The 19,793-nt window shown below is 37.5% G+C and overlaps 1 protein-coding gene across 1 annotated transcript in view; it reads left to right on the forward strand.

Moving 5' to 3' along the window:
* The first annotated feature begins 2,656 nt into the window (after positions 1-2,656).
* Positions 2,657-19,793, forward strand: part of dlgap2a (discs, large (Drosophila) homolog-associated protein 2a) — a 110,781-nt gene continuing 93,644 nt past the window's right edge. The window contains 1 exon segment of the mRNA XM_055038549.1: positions 2,657-2,936. The gene's annotated coding sequence lies outside the window, so the exon portion shown is untranslated.

Consider the following 19,793-nt stretch of genomic DNA (forward strand, 5'->3'; position numbering starts at 1 on the left):
GAGATTTGCGTTACTAACACACACACACACGCACACCCACACACACACACACAAACGCAAGGAGCGTCTAATTTTCTAGCCGACTGAAAAACCTCCCAACACAGAAGAGCAGAGATATGTATGGATGTGTAGAGCTTTGAGAATGACAATACATAGGCACAATACAGAACAAGGATGGAAAAGTAAATTGTATTATGAGGTGCTGGACTCACTTCTCAAAAGTTGATAAAAAAAAAAATAATCCAACATCAACAAATATTTTTTCAAGCAATTACCAATTCCACACAACCCTCTTAAAATAATAAATCAGAATAATAATATTTTAAAAAGTTAATAAAAGTTAATCACGACATGTCGTGGCAATATAATATGAGACAGATAATCTGTGGAAAAAAATGAGCTCCTCTGTCTCCTCTCTCTGGTCCTACTTCCATTTGCATCTTCAAAGTGGGCGACACAACAGAACATACATGGCAGTGGATAGAATGAACCATCTGTTCATGCATCTGTCATTGGTTTTAAATTAAAACAATAAAGAGTTGCCAGCAAAACCATTTGGTAAGTCCAAGTTTCGTTCAAGTTGTAGAGACAGATATTTCTATTTCACGAATATTGTAGAAAGACAGCTTAAACAAGAATTTATCCTATGTGGCAGCCAAAGTTCACACTTTTAAGAAGAAGCTGAAATTATCCAACATTTTTTTTTTGTTTTGTTTTTTAGAGATGGAGAGATATCATGATTATTATTATTATTATTTTTACTTTTAGTATCAGGATGTTTCTAAAATTAAAGCAGGGAAACTCAGATGAAGCCATTTCAAAGGAGAGTGGATGTTCTATGACATGCTGAGCCACATTAGTGCTTCATTCAGGCTGCAAAAGAACCAGTCTTTTGGAAGATAACAGAAAGGCTGAGCCCTGTACAGCAAAGTGGGTCTGTCTGATCCAATTTAGCTTTCAATCTTTGTCGGTTTTAGAAATGTTTCTTTTGTCTTCTTATAAATTAGTAAAATCCATTTAAAACCACATATGGTCTCTCGAATACATGGCGTGTATTCTGTTCTAGTAATGTAAATAATAAATGCTTGCTCAGAAAAAAAAATATATTTTGAACGCTGTTCTTGTATGTTATTAAGCAAAAAAAATGACTGCTAATCTTAAGGTCAAAACAGAAATTGTGAGGAGTGCATATTTGTTTTTTGTCAGAAGAAAAATTAAGCAAAGTGCCACGAAAATAAAATTCTACAGGTGTCGATCTGGTAAGCCATCTGATATGAGATGAGCTATAGTCTTGTCAAGAGTCCTGACAGCCCGTTTCTTTCATTGTCTTCCCTTGCTGTCTTCAATTTTTCTCATCTCATTGAGGCTGGAAACAATATTAGCATTATTTATGCACCAAACTTTCTGCTGAAGGGCAATGAATTCTTCCTGCAGGCTCATAAATTACCACTCCACCTGGTTGTGCACTGTAAGAATGCTGGATGCTTAGCCAGCCAGCTTCATTCCTCAAGGCTACAGATTTGGATTGACAGCCCGTCTGTCTTGTATGCCACTGTTTGTCACCGAAGCTTTTGGGTTGCCGGGAAAAGGCTCTGCCAAGTGACCTTGAGCCCTGCTGAGGCCGAAGGACTCCAGCTAAAAGCCTGTTCCCCTGTTACAGCAGGCAATAGATGTTTCAGCCAAATACTCTATAAAAGGGATTGATCGCGAGCTAAATGTGCCACATTGTCGAAGTGTCTTCATTGTCAAACAAGTAGGGTTTGATTCTGCATAATATTTCTGCACTATATTCATACTCCTTCAAACACCTCATTCGATCATGTAGAGAAACAGCTAAGAAGTTTTTATATAGTTTTCAATGGCATAAATTAGAATTTAATTTGGAGCTTTTAAATGAACTCTTCCAGAGACGTTTATCTTCTAAGAGATGTTTATCTGAATATCAGTGGCTAATAATACATTTTGAGTTTCTGTTAAAATTTGTAGAAAAAGCTAAAATGTTTATGACATTTAAGTTCATGTTGTGTGTGAAAAAAAACAACCTTAAAACTGTCACGATATAATGTTAATGTTAGTCACTTAGTTTTTTTTTTTGTTTGTTTGTTTTTTTGACTGTTTTGATCTGAAATACATAAAAAAAACAATAAAATAAAAATAGATGCTGTTATTGGATTGTGTCAAGCATTCAGAAATGAGAGCACAAGAAAGAGAACAACGAATAAAAAAAACATTGTCAGTGGTGGTTGACCCGTCAAAATAGAGAATATGTTTTTGGAAACTGCTCCTAACATTTTATCAGCTGAGTAGTATTTTGAACAACTATTTCCGGGCAAGGAAAGGAAAAGATATTGCATGTCATGGAAAAGAAAACTACAATAGTGGAGGAGTGGTATGAGGAAAAAATAAGCCTCTCGCTATCTTGGTCTATCCATCTCCTGTGTTTGTCCTCCCATTGTTACCATTACTCTTCATTTGTTCGGGTAGAAGCTCAATAAAGTGGAAATACGAGGATCCAGACTCCAGTCCCAGATTTTTGCTCCCGCCGAGCTCGTGGAACCAGCAGCAGTAAATGCCTGTTTTTTTTCTAGTCTCTCTCCTCTCTTCTCTCTCTCTTCCCCTCTCTCCTCATTCTGCTGCACGCTGCTCAGCTCTGCTGCAGTGGATGGTCCTCACGGTGCGCTCGCAACTCGTCTCAGTGGAGGAAGGAGACCTGAGAATCTCTCTTTCACTTCCCCCAAAGCCAGTATTTCCCCTTTTAGGCAATCATCTTTCCACCATCCACCTGCCGGTAATCAAAATGCCTGGATGAATGTGCTGGTTGCAGTCATAGGATAGATGAGAGAAGAAGACTTTTCCATGTATGATCTTCTGCTATCTGCGGACAACCGAGAATCCCTGCGCTCATAGATGCTTCCTGATTGCAGAGTAGGTGTAAGGTAAGTTCTCCAGCTTGAAGTTATTTTAATGCAGAGTGCCTGTTTCACCTTTAAAAAAAAAAAAAAGATTCAACATGGTCTAATGAGGATGTATTTGTTGAAGTTTGGTGCAAACAAGTTCAGAATAAGGTGTGGGTGGCATCTGACATGAATGCATTTGTAGTGTATCTTTGGGGGTCTGCATTGCTGAGCTTTTTGTCAGTCTGTTGAGCTTCTATCACATGCCAAAGACCTCTGCAATAAATCCTTTTCGACTGCACCAAATTAAAATTGTTAACTCTTTCACTCATCTGTGCTTATGTCTTTGCATGCTCCACACATTTTCATCGGTTATCCAACTGAATGATATATCCAAAAGATGCAGGAAATAAAGAACTAGGCTTTTTAAATTATTATTCCAGGGGAAACCCTGGAGCGGTACCTCACACTTAGAGTAATTCACCAGAGATGAGCTGTGAGGTTCTGTGACAGCTGTGTGCATCGAGGGCACCACTCTATGCGTGTGCTTGCGTGTGTGTGTGCGTGTGTGAGAGTGTGCGCAGTGTAACTGTGGGCGTTTGCATGCGTCTCATGAAAAGTGGAATAGATGAACTCTTGCGTGGGCAGCCTTTGCGCTGTTTTGTGAATGAAGTGCTTTCAGTCTGCACTCAAGGAGAAATTGGCATGTTTACGTTTCTGCGTGTTTTCCCTTTTAATACTATCAACTGTCGCTCATCTGTTGTCTCAATTTGCGAGCACATACGTCAGCAGCATACACCCTCTTCTGGGAAATACCCGGGTGCTGCACATTGCCAACTCTATCAGGTACTGGCTGGCGTTCTATTGGAAACATTCACTCTCAAAACCCAGCTTCCACGCTTTCCCAGGCTGCTTGGTGAAGCAAAGAGGTGCTGCAGTCAGTCAGAGGAGATGTTTGAACATTCATGTTCACTGCTGCACTGCAGGCAGACTCTCTCCCTCCAAATCTGCAAAGAGGCCAAGCTTTCCTTTGGCACACACAGAAGAGGCTTGATTTGAGAAGCTCTTCATTGTTAGTTCACGCTTGTAATCCAAAGCAACTTCCACAAGTCTGTTGGGTGTATTTCCAGGTGATGGGGTACTCATCATTTTGGAATTAGCTGTTTGTATACATGAGCAATTGCGTGGCTAATGCCATATTTATGCAAATGCCTCAATAAACACAATGTGTCTATTTGAGGAAGGGAACCCTAACTAGTTACTGTGGATCTCATTATTCCATATGGCCAGAATTTTAATTGGCTATTTCTCATTTAACATTTTTTTTAATTAAAAGCTCTTTGCAATCATCAAAGAAACAAAAAAAAAGCAAAAAAAAAAAAACAGACCTGCTAAAATACTAACGCTCCGAATAAGTACACTGAAATTAATGATTCGAATAAGGAAACAATTGAACAATCAGTGAATAAAAAAGTTTAAAGTTGTTTGAAATATTCTTGGATTATGATGAACCTAGGATGTTTTCAATTTGTATTTTTTAATCACTCAAATTGTATTAAGTTTAAAAAAAAAACTAAAAATAAAAAAATAAAAATCTTTGAGCTTATAAACACTATAAACAACTTCTACTTGATTCCAGCAGATTTTGATAAGAGTTCCAAGAGAATCACCAGAAATCATTTAAGCTGCATGGTCCCAGTATTCACATTCCAAATGTGAATGTTTTTGACAGAATATGGGCTTAGTAGAAAATTACAACATAATGACAATGAAAGCAACCATATGGTTACCACCAGCTTCACTGCCACAGGCTCCCGCAAACCTAACAGCACTCTGAAATGTTAGATATTTGTATTCTGTAGCTTCATGTATTCCCAAAACATCCAAGCATTTATTTTGATTTATATAGAGGGAAAGTGGTTGTTGCATTTCTAGAAATTGACTACTACCAATCAAGAGGCTTTGCTTGCAGTCAGCGTTTACTTACAAATCATGCCTCATCCAATTAATAAATAGCGTTTTAGAAATTATATTTTAATACTTGAGAGCTTGTATGTTCTGGTTCAAGAGGTCAAAAAGCTTAAGTATATTAGTAACTGCTTAGAAGTGTGTTTAATTCAAAATTTTAAAACATCAAAAAAAAATTTAAATTGTAAGGTATAAACTTAGTTTTTGTACAGTAGCTCAAATTCATTCAGATTTGACTGTTTTTTCTACTCAGACTACAGATAATGAGCTTGGCTTGAAACATACATATGCTTTTCTTTTAATAATTTGATTTTAGGTCTGACTGTGTTTGAGTTTTTTTCCTGTGCTCAAAAATCTTTTGCAGCCTGTAGTTAGTTGTCTTCTGTGAGATACTAAGAACTTGAGATGTGTTTTTATAACTCACCCTGCTTTAAACGTCCTCCATCCCTGACATGTCTGCTCAGTCCTTGTTCTTCATTGTGCTGGTTGTGCACCAATCTTCTCCAACAAACCCAGAGGGAAATTAAGAAAAGAATACAATTGAGGTTTATGACTTTATGAATTTTAACTAAGTGTGAAAAGGTTCAAAGAATTGAATCATTATCAGGGTATCATAAACCATAATGTGTACACTTTGATTCTCAGTATTTCATTGTTAAGCTGAATGAACAGGGATTACATTTTAAAATTGTGGAAAAATACTATTTCTCCTTTGAGGAGAATCCCATTTGTCTTACAAAGACACAAAGCTGTAATCTAAAATGATTTGCTCAGGGCCACTCCAGTGACCCCCATTTATTTTTCTGTCATACCAGAAGTGTTGCCCTGTCTGTCCATTGGCGGGTGTGGCATTTTAAACCCAGTCTACATTAACTTCGCTGACAGTGACACTTCAGGAGTGTCTCGTCAGAAACCTACTCCTTTGGGTTATTTTCTTTGTGCCCCGTGCCTAGTGTCAGAAAATACTTTCCCTGTTGATCCTATTCTTGGTCCACATTTTTTTATTTGAGTCCTTCCTACACGCCTTACCTCTGACTTATGCATTGCACCTGTAAAGAGTGAGAAAAGGACAAAAAGAGCTTCAGCTAAAGCACAGATGAAATTTCCATTGTTTGTGTTTTTTGGTGGTTCACCTTTAAAGTTTGGCATTGCCTTGATGGTAATCTTCACTGAAGCTCAAATGGTGAAACAGAAAACCATTTTTAAGCTGTAAACTAAGGACAAGTACCAGCAATATAAGATCTCTGGTGAGTATGATCTCTCTTGATATGCAGTAGTAGTAGCAAGTGAGACACACTTACCGATGTCTGACGTCGTTTTTACATAAATTTGTGCATCGGTGCTGTTCTACTGGAGGCGATCAGCCTGGGGTTCTACTGACTGCTAAGGAAGCCCAGTTCATGTTAAGGGTGGCCTCAGCTCATCTGTATTGTTGGATCTGGTGTCTTTTGTCTTTCTCCATGCATAAACCAGACCAGTTTGCTGAACAGTGAAGCAATTCAAAGCATTATTAAAGCAACGTGAGCAGAAGCTAAATCCTGCTGGCCATTTGAAATTGGCGTCTCAATGAAGCTTCTTAGTAGAGGAAGTATGAGGGGAACCAGAATTTCCTGTTAGATGGCTGGACTGACTTTGGACCTGATAAAAACACAGTGGACTGGCACAATAAATGTGAAACTGAAATTGGGTTTTCAGAAGGTGGATGCCACAATACTCAAATCATATCACTGTGTGTATTAAATCCACACCAACATCATTCAAAAAGGCACTTTACTTTTTGAATGAGGTTGTTGAAATAACTTTAATGTATTTAGATGCATTGATGAAATGGATAAATAAAATCTACCAGCAGAAAATTGTTCCAATGTTCATTATGATAATTATGCAGTCCTTCAGAGGAACGGATGGAAAAAATGTTACAAATTATATCCAAATAAGCCTGTTTAATGTTCTGAACTAGAATGAGACATTCCTACTGTGGCTGTTTTCAGTTGAGATTATGTATGTTTGCTGGACGTGTTTGAGCTTGCATGAGGCTTGAGTAAGAATCAGTTCTCAATCTGTCTGCTGTTGTAACAATTTTGACTTCATGCTGTGTCCAAATGACTCTCTCAGTCCCTCTCTTTTTTTGGAGAGCTCACACAAAAACATGCACCCACCAGCAGTAAACATGCTCTGTGTCACTGAGGCTCCAAACAGCTGACTCTTCAGAGGAGAGCTCTCCCCTGATGGGAGTCTTGAACCAAACCCAAAGACTAGAGAAGAAAGCTTTCCCTTCTTCTGTAGATGCAGCACCTATCTGCCCTTTCCTCAATTTCGGTTTGTCACTCAACAACACTGGCTTTCTCTCTTTTCTCTCGCCCACCCCCCAGTGAATAAGTCGCGATGCATTCTCAGCCACTGCCAAACCTGAACTTTGAAGCTGCAGGTAAAAGATTAAAGCCAAATGACTTTTCGGCTGAAACAGAACTATCTTTTTGCCACTTGAAGGCAGAGCTCAGTCCTCCTTCTTAACAGTTGCACTTGAGTAAGCTGTGATGCTTTTTCTTCCCTTAACTCCAACAGCAGTTTGCTGACACACATTCATTCCTCTGGTATACAGTCAAGGATGATAAACTGTTGACTGCTCTGCTATGCTGCCTCTGCTTCCTTGGCTGGCAGTGCAAAAAGCACTGCAGAGGATGAAAAGGAACACAAATTAGACTGATGCTGCAATTAAAATTAAAATGTTAAAAGCATAATGTGATAAGACATATAGAAGTTGTTTTTGTGCTGATTAATATTGAAACAATTGCGACACCTGAAAACTTTTAAAACTGTGCTGACAATGCTAGATAATGTTAAATTGCCTAGATAATAGTTGTAGCAAAAGTCCTAACTTTATCCTCATTCTATTTTATGAATAAGCAGCCATATCTATTTCACCTACTCCCATTAACATTTGTTGTTAAAATTTAAGACTCTCTTCAAGGGTCCATGGTTATACATTTTCATCCATGTGCAAAATTGAAAATGTGGTTTTGAGAACATGACTGAAACTATTTTTTATTTCAAAATAGTGTATTGAAATTGTGTATTGTGTTTTGAAAAACAATTTAAAACACTTACTGTGATTTATTTGTTTGATACATTTATCATTTGTAGGTTTTCTGACTTTAAAAATTGTTTGGTCTGTGATGTAGAATCAGGCGTCCTTATTTGAGAAGATGAATACCTTTCTTGGATTGATTGGCAAATTCCTGATCGGGACATACTAGTATGAATCTGTTTTATTTAGTTTGAAATTCACATGTTCTTTCAACAAGCACATCCACCTGCAGTGCCACACATCCTCGGTTTGCTACCCATCTTCACTTGTGATATGTAGTTATTACAACCACGTCAACATAAATATGTCATTGTTGGGAAGGAAAAAAATTGTGGAAAACTGAATGTTCTGTGTTGTATACAGTAGTAGGACACCTACAGCTTATTATTTTGATTAGCTTAAAATCCTTTTTGTTTGACACTACAACACAGGACCCATCTTCCTTAGTTGCCATGGAGACAGCATTAGGCAGTGGTGCCTCAATGTTTTTTTGTGTTTCTTTACATAGCCCCATGCCAAGCCATCCTGCTTGTTGGGGGCTCACCCGTGCCAACTGCGTACGTGGGCGGATAGATGGGTGCATGCGCATGTTTCACTTACTCTGAGTGAGTGGGAGAGAAAGGAATGGAATATATCAAAACAATATGGGGAGGGATTGTGATAATGAACCGAAAAAAAAAAAAAAAAAAAGCTAGGGGAAAGAGTGACATGAAAATAAATTAATGATGAGTATGTGTGGGACAAATGCACTATGATCAGACCTACATTACGTGTGCACACAGAATTTCCAGCAGAGGATGATGACAGTACGCACATGTGAGTGAGCAGGGTAAGTGTGTGGGTGGAGGGATGCCGCAACAGTGCAGCTTATTCTGCCTTCGGTTTGATCTCTGCAACTCTCTCACAGGGGTTCTCACTGCATTACTTCACAGTGGTTCACACAGCTTGATGCCAAATACAGACTGCCTCTCATTATTACATGGCATGACAGTCTGTAATTGACACCATGGATTTTGAATTCTGGAAACTATCTTAATGTCTCAGCAATATGAGCATTAGACCTAGTTCAAAACTAAAGTAGTCACTCACTGCATATACGTTTTGGAATGCACTATTTTTTATTTTTTTTATTATTCTTTTGAGAAAATATTCTAATTACTGTTACCAAATTCATGACAGATTTATGTATGATTATAAATTGGTAGAAAAACAGTCATTATTGTATTGTTACTTTTGGTCTGAAGGTGTCACTGTTGAATTTGTTGAATAATCTGTGTTGTTCAAGTTCCCTCTCAAACTCCTGCCACTTAATTGTGCATCTACCTTTCATTTCAATTGGTCTTTGGGAATTTCAGCTGCAGCATCACTGCTTTTATTGACCCTGTTTTCCACTACTGTAGAATCAGCACAACTGGTACATAAATATCACTAGAAGAACCTGATAATAACCTTGTAAACCACACAAATGCTTCACTCACCTCAAGTTGCTGGATGCCTAAAAGTTAAAGCGTAACTTGAATCATCACTTATCTGATTAATTTGGTTCATTATTGTAAAACTAATTGCAAGCTCTCATGTTATTCTAAAATGGTTAATTGATCCTCTAAATTTACCAAAACAAAAGTAGGGACATTAGGATCATTTCTACCTTTCTGCTTCCTCCTCAGTGAGTTAATGGGTGAGTTTCACAGTCACCTCTTCTAGAGATTTGGATCTCTATTCTTAATCCATTTTTCCTTTGCAAACATAACTGTAGATTGATTTATTATTATCTTATCCTTATATTTTCTGCTATTTAGTGCATACGATATCTATCACTATCGCATACGATACGATAGTGATAGATCACTATCGTATTTAATTTAGGCATGACTATGTCTGATATATTATCCTGTATTTAGCACAGGGAGTGCCGGAAATAGCAGTGATTGATCAGTCTAGTGATGATTCTCATGATGTCAACATGATGAAAAATTGATTATCATTTAGATCAAGCTTTTTTGTTTTAATAGTAAAATGTATGTTTCTCTGTATTTTATGCACATTTTACTGCATCTTTGTTTTATAATGTATAATATTCTTTAGCATTGGGACTGCTGTACAAATTCCATTGTTAAAGAAGGTTTGGCCTCAAGCTTGTACCAGAACTCCGGAGTCTGTACATGATGGTAAATTGCTGTACCATCATGTTAAAGTAACATGATGGTACCTACACATGTTCAGCTGGAAAAATATGTTTCAAAGGGAAAACTATGTTGTCTCTGGGAGAATTGAGTCATCACTGCAGAAATTGCAAAGTGAAGAAGAAAGTGAAGAAGTAATAGGAGTGTAGAGGGTTACTGTTTGCAACTTTCAAGCATAACCAAGGGTCAGGTAGGAGGTCTTTCCATGGATATGGTCCTATGAACATTATTTAGTTGACATTTATTTCAGCTGTTTCAGGTTAACAGAATATTCACACAGCAATATGCTTCAATGTGGACAAATACCTTGACTATCACTCCTTAAGATTCATTTTAACAAATCCCTCCATTTAAATTAATATACAATGTAAACATTTTTTTTGTTTGCTTGTTTCTAGAAGACAAAGACACACAGTTTTCTATCTGAATGTTAAATAATCACCACATGGATTATCTGGAAGGACCACCAGTTTAGTATTAACTTAAACATCAAATTTCTTATTGCTGTCACGAGTTTCCATTTTTTGTGTTTACTCTGTGCTTTTTTTTTTCTCCTGCAATACAAACATAAGCAATATTTGCTTTTGCTCTGGACATTATGAAGGGATCTTGAGACGAATCAGTGCAGCAGAATCTCTCTGAGGGACTCCCTCAGTACCCAGCTCTTACTGCATCATGGACCAAATCACACAAACAAATCACATAAATCCCTTAAGACATATGTAAATATTATTTTACAAGTTTTTCACACCCCTTTCTGTATACCCCAGCTTTAAGAAAATATTTAGTGCATTGAAAAGTGAATGGTTACTGCTAGAAACACTAGACTGTATTGCTTTTAAAGCTGATATGAGGCATGCTAAATAAACATGCTATTACACATGCACAATGTTTTGGACTCATCTGTCCTAGGTAGAGGGGCAGGTGAAAAATAAGTAATCAACCAGGACGATGTTAAAGAAATTGCTGTGCTCTTCATATACTCTGCTCAAAGATAGACCACAAATAGGATCAGTCTGTCTGTCGCTATTGTGCTTAATTGGAGCACCTGCTTATCACTGAATTAGCTTTAAGTCAGACTGCTGGTGAGAAGTTTGCAGGATCTCATCATAAGCTTGAATATTATATTATTTTTTGATTTTTAATGATTCATTTAATAATGCATGGATGATCTTTGCTTAATAATATACCATATGACCCCAAGCAGGGCCAAAATTCTGCATACAGAGTTAGTTATATTCACACATCTCAACTAATAATAGTTTAAAACATTAATGCATGTTTGAGATCTTTGTCTTGTTGAATAATAACAGTTTTTGTGACATTTGAGGTTAGATGTCAGTTTGACATCTAAATGGCATTAAATGAGCAGTATCATAATGACCGAAGATCATACAAAAACAAGTTCCTATTTATTGATCTGGCTTGTCTCCTTGCCTCACTGGGTACTTTATGAGGTAAAACTGTCCTGGCAGTGTGGGCAATGTGGCTTCTCTATGTGGCATGCCTGAAATGCTGCAATATGACATGTGAAAAGTAGAAATTAAACTCAGATAAATCACAAAACCATTATGACATTCATTGCATTGATGGGAATAAATACCAGATGTATTTTCCCGACAATCTTCCCTCTGTTGAGTCATATGATGGAGTCCCTAAGTGAAATGAAACAGGCAGTCCTGTATGTAATGAAGATCCACTATCCAAACTGAAAGGCACTATTTTAATAGTAATCTTTGCCGAAAATGTTCTTCATCATAAATATGAAATCGTGTGATGAAACAGTTTGAAATAAAATGATTCTATTTTATTCATTCAGATGAACACTATTTGTGCATATTTCAGTGACTTAAATTGAAAATACTTTCAGAGAATTGAAAGATATTCTTTTTTTTAGCTACTTCACTTGTGTGTCAGCATACTGTTTTTCTTTTTTTTTTGTTTTTGACCAGATTAGTTGAAAAGAAGACTCCCAATGTTTGTTTTATTTCAAGTCAGTCCATGATGTTAACAGAAAAATAGTAGACAGGGCTTTTGGCCATCTCTCTAGAGAGACATACAATGAAAGGAATTTAATGTAAAGCATGTGTTTTTTGAGATTTGTGAACTTTTTTTCAGACTTTTATGAGTCGCTGGTGACTTTCTCTGTTGAAAGAGGTTAGTCCAGCTACAAGCATATTTGCAGGACCAACAAAAATAAGCAAACAGTTTCAGGGTGGATAATTGGAATGAAACAGGAAATTTCCTTGTGGACCAAAGGCATTTGCATTAAAATTAGTCAGTGCCCGGGTTAAAATAAAGAAGGCAGACCGGGCTGTTTGCGTCACTAGCTTGCACTCACTGGGACAACCAATGGTCACTGTGAAACTGGCAGTGGAATGCCCCATGTGACCCTTACAGTCCTGTAAGACAGGGGCTGACTGCCAGTTACCACAAGAGCTTTGAGCTGCAGAGGACCTTTTTCTGTCATCGAGCTGCTAAATGCTAAATGCCAGACTAGATGGTTAGTAGAAAAAGTAAACTTTTTTTAAGTGCATAAAGAGTAGAATAATAATAAAAAAAGAAACTACAAGAAAAAAGGAAAATCACATCAAAGTATCTCTTTCCTCATGCTCTTCAAACCTGAGAGATGAAGTAAACGTAAAAGTTTCCTTAAAGTCATCAAATATCCTCCAAGGCGCTATTTTCTAAAAGACAATGCGAGTCCTTTTGTTGTTGTCTACTATCGCACACCACTTTACACAGTTGATGATCACAAAATACCAATTAGCCCACAGCATTAGGCTGAACCTAGTAAGTTTCCATCTAAGGACCAGTGAGTGAGAATTATTGCTGAATTTAAGTGAACAATGTTTTGTAAATTATTTAGGGGAATTATATTTTACAGTACAAATTGCAGAGGAATAATTAAAAAATAACCACCAGAAAGTATGAAGTGAGAGGCGGGTTTGAAATACTGCAGAATGTGGCAAAAAGCTCTTTGCTATTTGTTGTTAGGATTGTACTGCACAGCAGGACCAATTTCCACATTAACACCTTCTCTGTTTTAGCGCTGTAGAAATGGGGCGCCGCTGTGATGATGGTGTGGCTATATAACTTCATTTTAAGGTTGGTGTCTGTATGGGGGATGAACACATCTTCAGTCATTAGTCTACCTCCCACGTTCTTCCTCTTTCTCCTCTCGCATACCTGATCTGCTGCATATTGATCCAGAGACCCGCTGACTTGTAAGAGATGGGGTCATTAGGCCAAACACGTGCTACTGTGAAACCCACTGTGTACCACATGTCTGGTATTATCACCTACAGACATGGCAATAGATGAGAACATTTATATCATTAATCATTGTTGAAGAAAAGCACAATCAGGGTCTCAGTCTGTTTTCATTCAGGTCACTCAGAGTCCCTAAAATAAGATTTCTTCATCGTGCAGTGTGTGTACAGAAACCTTGTCTCCTAGTTTTGATCTCTAAATTTAAGTGCTGATCTGCCTTTACCTCCCCAGATCCCTACAACTCTTTAATATGAAGCAGGACTGTTTCAGGATTTTGATTGAATGACTTGAAGTCATCAGTCAACAAGAGCACGCCAAAGAGTAAACCCAATCTGTAAATTACAGTGAGGATTGTGGGTGATAACAGTGAACAGATGCACAGTGCAGATGGGTTGGTTTTCTTTCTCTTTTTTTAGTACGCGTACGAAGCCACATCTCAATGTGTCCACAGGGTTTTCAGAGGGGTTGCATTTGTAATATCATTCAGGCTGGCAAGCAGAGCGTTTAAAGCCAAAGTGTTGGAGATGCTTTGGGACCCATATTGAACCATTTTAAGTTATAATCTTCGCTGCTGCATACCAAAGAATTAGGATGAAGACGTCAAGTACCCATATATTGAAGGTAGGTTTCTCAAAGGACATCAGTCTAGATTTTCCTGATGAATAGGAGGGGCACAAAATTGAATTTCATTACAATGTGCCGGTCTGACTAATTTGGGTATCCGTGAGGTTGTGATCTCATCACTAGAATGTCATTTTAACTTGTCAATCTATCACTTTGTCTAAATGGTTAGCTAGAAGGTTATAAAATGCAATATTCCTGAACAATTAAGGGCATTGTATAATTTTCTTTTTTGTGAGGTCTGAAAAATCACAATCAGTGTAGGTTCTATATCAGTTCTAAGTGCTTAAATAGAAGGCAACTGAACTTCTCTTGTGTCTTGAAGACGTTTCAGATTTCATCCAAAAGGTTTCGTCCATATAGAAGAGAAGGGTCATACATTGCAGTCAGAACACTCGCAACAACAAGGCTAAACTCTAATGAGTCTTTGACCCTATCCTTCATTCACCTTATTATTTGGGTCATTTTCATTTCACTCAAACATGTCACCTGAGGCTGGCAACATTTGAGTTGTTTTCGTCACCTGTCCTTGATGGATGTCCACACTGATGAAGCCTTTTGGATGAGAAAGGAAATGTCTTCAAAAACAAGAGAAGAAAATACTTAAGAGAAGAAGTGCAATTGCCTTTTGTTTAAAGTCTCTGCCCCAAATGTCAGGCATTTGGGGCAGAGCCAAAAGAAAAACATTGTGTCCCATCATTGCTATTTAGAGGTATGACTTTTGAATCCAATAAACATTGCAGGACTTGGACAATTATCCTCATTTATCTATCAAAGCAGAGGTGGATAACCTTTGTGAGTACACACTGTTTGTTGTTTACAGACTAGAAATTGTGGGAGTTTTTATCTTTAGGGCTTTGTCGAAGAGCAGAACAAAAAATACAACATTTTCAGTATTTGACCTGCTGGTAACCACTTAGAACCAAACAGGGGGGAATTGTGTGATTTCACTTTCTGGAAAATGGATTAGTACGATTCTGAGAAAAAAGAAAGAGGACCTTATCTTTCTTCAAACATCATATTGAAAATCAAGAACAAACATTTTCCTTCTTCATATTTAAAAAATAAATCAAAGCAAAAAATATCTGTGAAATACTTTTATTCTCTTCTCAATCAAGTGTTTGTGGACAACTTCATTATCCTTTCAAAAACCACTCCTTAAAAATTAACAATTGCTTCTTTTCAACTCATATCCCCAAGATTTTTTCTTCCCTTTCCCTTCTCTATATATTATTTAAACTCCCATTTAAGATGTTTTCATTATTCATGTTTAGGTCATTCCACTGAACGTATTACCAAAATGCAATTCAATTTATATGATAAAAACATTCTCAGCATTCACAAAACATAAATAATTTCCCAGCAGTGAACACACGTTGTTCCTGCCCATGTAGTTGCTGCTGCCGCCAGGCCGATTAGAGCCAGTGCCTCTAGGCCATTACAACATTGATTGGAATCATATTTTGTTGCAGAGGCGGCAGATACTGATCGACAAGCAAACTCCTAGGCAGGTTTCACATATGGGAGATGATGTGCTTGCTATTAATTAAATCAGTCTGGACCAGAAACCAAGAGTGAATGATGGCTTGTATTTAGATGAAATAAATCACCAGCTTTGAGGGGGGAAATGTAAATGACGTCTGTCCCCTTGAATGTTCGTCCCCCCTATACAGTTACACAGCACAGCTCTGTCTTTATGATTTAGACTGTCACTTTGGGGCTGGCATGCAACAGTCTTCATGTGTGTATTTTATGACCACAAATACATTTTGATCCCACAAACAACTTACATGATGAAACATGGAACACTCTTGTTTTTTTCACATAATTAAACTCCAAAACTTGTGGTATTCTTTATCTCCCATAACTCTACCCATTTCTTCTAAAGACTATAATTTGTCCCAGGGTTGCTTTGGAAACTGGATGATGGATTCATGCATCATTGCATGTTTTTGACCCTCAACCAACAAGTTGTGACTTGACTTTTATCCTTGGAAATTCAAGGCTGATTCTGACAAAGACAGACGGATCCCATAAGTTCCAGCTGTTTATTCTTGCTGGGCCATAAATCTCTTGCTGCTGTCTCCATACAGACAGACTAATGGAGATGTGACTTTCTTTCCTTTATCTTTTTCTCACTGTGAAATTGATGTGTGAGCAGCTAAATGTAGACTCAAAAGGAAACCATCTGTGAAATGTTGATGCAAGCACTTTAAAAAATATACTGTTTTTCTACCTGGAGTTGTAAGTCTTTAATCATGTCACAGGAGCTTTATGCATACAGCCCTTATTTTTAATTGAATTCCTTTTGCATGAAGAGGCAAATGATGAAATATGCTTAAATAGTTTTCAACATCATCATTTGATTTTATACAAGAAATAGCAGAAAATGAGACCAAGCATTTTGTATGTGCATATCACCAGCCTTCATGAAGCACATGTTATATAAAAGATTTGACTTGCAAATTTGACCATATTTAATTTTTCCCGCTGATAAATAATTGGGTATAATGAATGAACACTTTTAAAGTTAAATAATTTTTTTCATTTTATTTAATTTAAAATAGTATATTTTTCAGTGCCTTGTAAAAGTATTCATTATCCTTGAACTTGTCCAGAATTTATCAGGGTTGTCTATTGGGATTCAATGTTATAGACCAGTGTGATGAGTAGCATTATTGTCAAATTAATGCAATTTTACATCATTTAAAATAACACATTTTGTCATCAGTGCTTTTCATTCACTGGTGAACTATGAAGTATGAAGAAATTTCTTTCTTTTCCTTATTTCCTTATAGTCGATTTTGTCAATCTAAGATATTCAAGGTTTCCACAGATTAGCATATTTTTTCAGCTGCCATCTTTAAGAGGTAGTTTTCATATTCAAAGAAGTTCAACACAAAAAAAATCTGGTTCTTTTTTTTTAAACCTTTTAGTCTAAAAGCCCTAAATAAATTCCATTCTGACCAGTTCCCCAAGTAGTAAGTCCATCTGTGTGTAATGTCATTTTAGCATAAATACAGCCAATATTCCCCATGGTGGTGGCAGTGTCATGCTGTTGAGATGCTTTACATGTGCAGGAACATGGAATCCTTTTTAGTTGGTGCTTTGGCTGTGTTCGTTATGTTAAACACAGCTTCTTCTTTACTCACTTTCTACAAGATCAAGTGCAAAATGTGAGGTTAAGCTTTGCCCAAATTAAAAATATAAACCATTGTGTTTACAGTTCTCTCTTTCCTTCCCCATCTGCCTCATGGCCATTCACTATTGGGTTGTAGGCAAACGTGGAAGTGACATTTAAAAATAAAAGCAGAGTAGTGTGAAAACACCTTCAGGTGGTCACAGCTGCCACAGCGTCCACCCACAACAGCAATACCAGGCCAAATGCTGCATCAGATGAACTGCTAACTGCTCTGGTGACTGTGCCCTAGTATTTGAATGAGCATGACTCATTTCATTACACAAAGAAGAGATGTAACTCTCTCCATCACATAAATATTACATTATAAATACCATGTTGACCCTTTTTTGCTTAAATGAGCATCTCAATAAATTAGAATATTTTTAAAAAGTAAACATGTCAGTAGTTCAAATTATTACACACACACCTGGTTTTGTACGTGTTTAAATATTTATATAAGAAAACAAGGACGTTTGATCAAGTAAAAAATATATATTTTACTTTTAGTTTATATTTGTAATTAATGTTATTTCAGGGACCTATTATGATACACAGTCTTTGGGGGTACAGTAATAATTTGTCATTCAGTATACTGCTTTTGAAATCTTCCACAAGGATGCTAATCGACAGAAGGTTAATCTGCTCAGAGTGCTGTATTCAAGCAAAATAATGGGAAGTTGAGTGTATGAAATTAGTATGATGGAAAAGGTGTGCAAGCAGCAGGATTGACTGCAGCCCTGTGAGTATTGTGAAAGTTTGGATTGAAATTTACAAGAGGTGGATGTCATCTGGAGTCAACAACACCAGTATGTGGGCTGAAACTGTGCAATTTGATGTGTTGAGCAACGTCTGAACCAGAGACAATTTTAGCATCTGTTTAATAATGCTAAAAATTAAAAGAAATGAACTGTTGGATCGAGACTCTAATTCTGCTTTTCAGATCAGAGTTAATATCATTAAGAGACCAAGAATCCCAGAGAGAAGCAAGAAAGCTTTCAAGTTGGGTCTGATCTCTCTCATTGTCACTTGACAATATATCAGAGATTCTCCACTTGGTTTAGTTCAGATAAGCTTATTGGCCAATCAAGCCCAGTGATAACATGCTATTTAATCCAGGTAATGGGATCTTTTTGCTGAGTGAGCAGATACCAAGTCCTGCTTGAAAATGAAATGAGTGTCTTTGTAACTGCTCATCATAAAGTGCTCCAACATTTTCGAATAGATGGCCTCAAAATCCTCTCAAGGCTATATTTGCTTCCATTTTTCTTTTGTTGGTCTTTGCTTAATTTACTGCATTTTTTCCTTGCACTCAGCTTTTGTTAATATGCTTTGACATAGTTCATTGGGAAGCTATCTTTACTAATCATGTTTTGTGGCTCACCAATGACTCCAGAATGGTTGTTGAGTTAGCACTTGTTAAGCTAGGCCATGTCTGATTTATTTGAAATTTCTCCTGTAACATGTACTATGCCTGAGTGTTTAATTGCCTCCCTTTTGTGAATAATTTTCAGTGTCTGTCATGGGAGCTGTGCAGAGCACCTTTTCAAATTTTCCCCATATACAGTCAGCTACCACTTAGTCATGGCTACTTAAAGACAGCTTTGATGGACTCTGTTGCTGTCACACTGCTGGTTAGAGCTTGTTAACCCAGACACTTTGAAAACAAGCTCGGGTTTAATATGCCCCATAAGCTCTTTCAGAGTATTTCGTTCTATTAAGGGATCCATTCAAATATATGCTTATATACAATATGGGAACACAGCTTTATGTTGTATATTTTTGTCTGATTTAACACAGGTGTGTTCTGTATTCTTCATGTTGGTATACATGCACATTGTGAGTGGGGCTCATCTGTTAACACTCGGCTCTTTGCCTATCACCACCCATCTATTCACAGCACCTTTTAGCGCTCAACTACATAGCAGTGGGAACTTTGGGAAATGTTATGAAGCAGACTGTCAGCATCAGCTTGCTCTTCCCACGCTCATCTTCAGAATAAGCCTACATTTTGTTCGAATCAAGCAGATTAAGGTGAATGGTGGCAAGAATAGCTGAATGATTTTATCTCTCCAGCGTTTCCACCATCAGAGAATGAATGAAATAACACACTGTGATAGATGGTCAGAGCTGTGCACTTATAAAGAGGACATAAAAGAGGCCCTCTATGTAATATTTATTGGATTTGCAAATACAGTCTTGCTATGACGGCAGGACTCATAAGCATATCCATAGGAGATGACCTCACTTCATGCAATATTCATCTCACTGTCAAAGAAAAATCCTTTCCCTGGGGTCCAACCTCTGACTCCAAGCATAATCAACGGACCCTGGAGTGGGACAAGTAGAGGGAGGGAAAGAGCGTTCTGCCTCCGCATCCGTCTTCCTTTCTCGGTTGGAAGTGGGCCACAGTGCATCAGGCTTGCTTGAGACTGCGGATTAGCTTTATGCTTATGCATCTGCTCTACGCAAGAGCTTGCAAGGGAAAACACATTGCACACAGGAAGGCAAAACTGTACACACCTCACCCCCTTCTCTCTCTTCTCCCTCCTTGCCCATTGCCATGGCAACGGGACAAGAGACTTGGG

The sequence above is a fragment of the Poeciliopsis prolifica genome, unplaced genomic scaffold, assembly GCF_027474105.1.
Source record: "Poeciliopsis prolifica strain line A6 unplaced genomic scaffold, Auburn_PproV2 SCAFFOLD013, whole genome shotgun sequence".
In the NCBI taxonomy this organism is placed as follows: domain Eukaryota; kingdom Metazoa; phylum Chordata; class Actinopteri; order Cyprinodontiformes; family Poeciliidae; genus Poeciliopsis; species Poeciliopsis prolifica.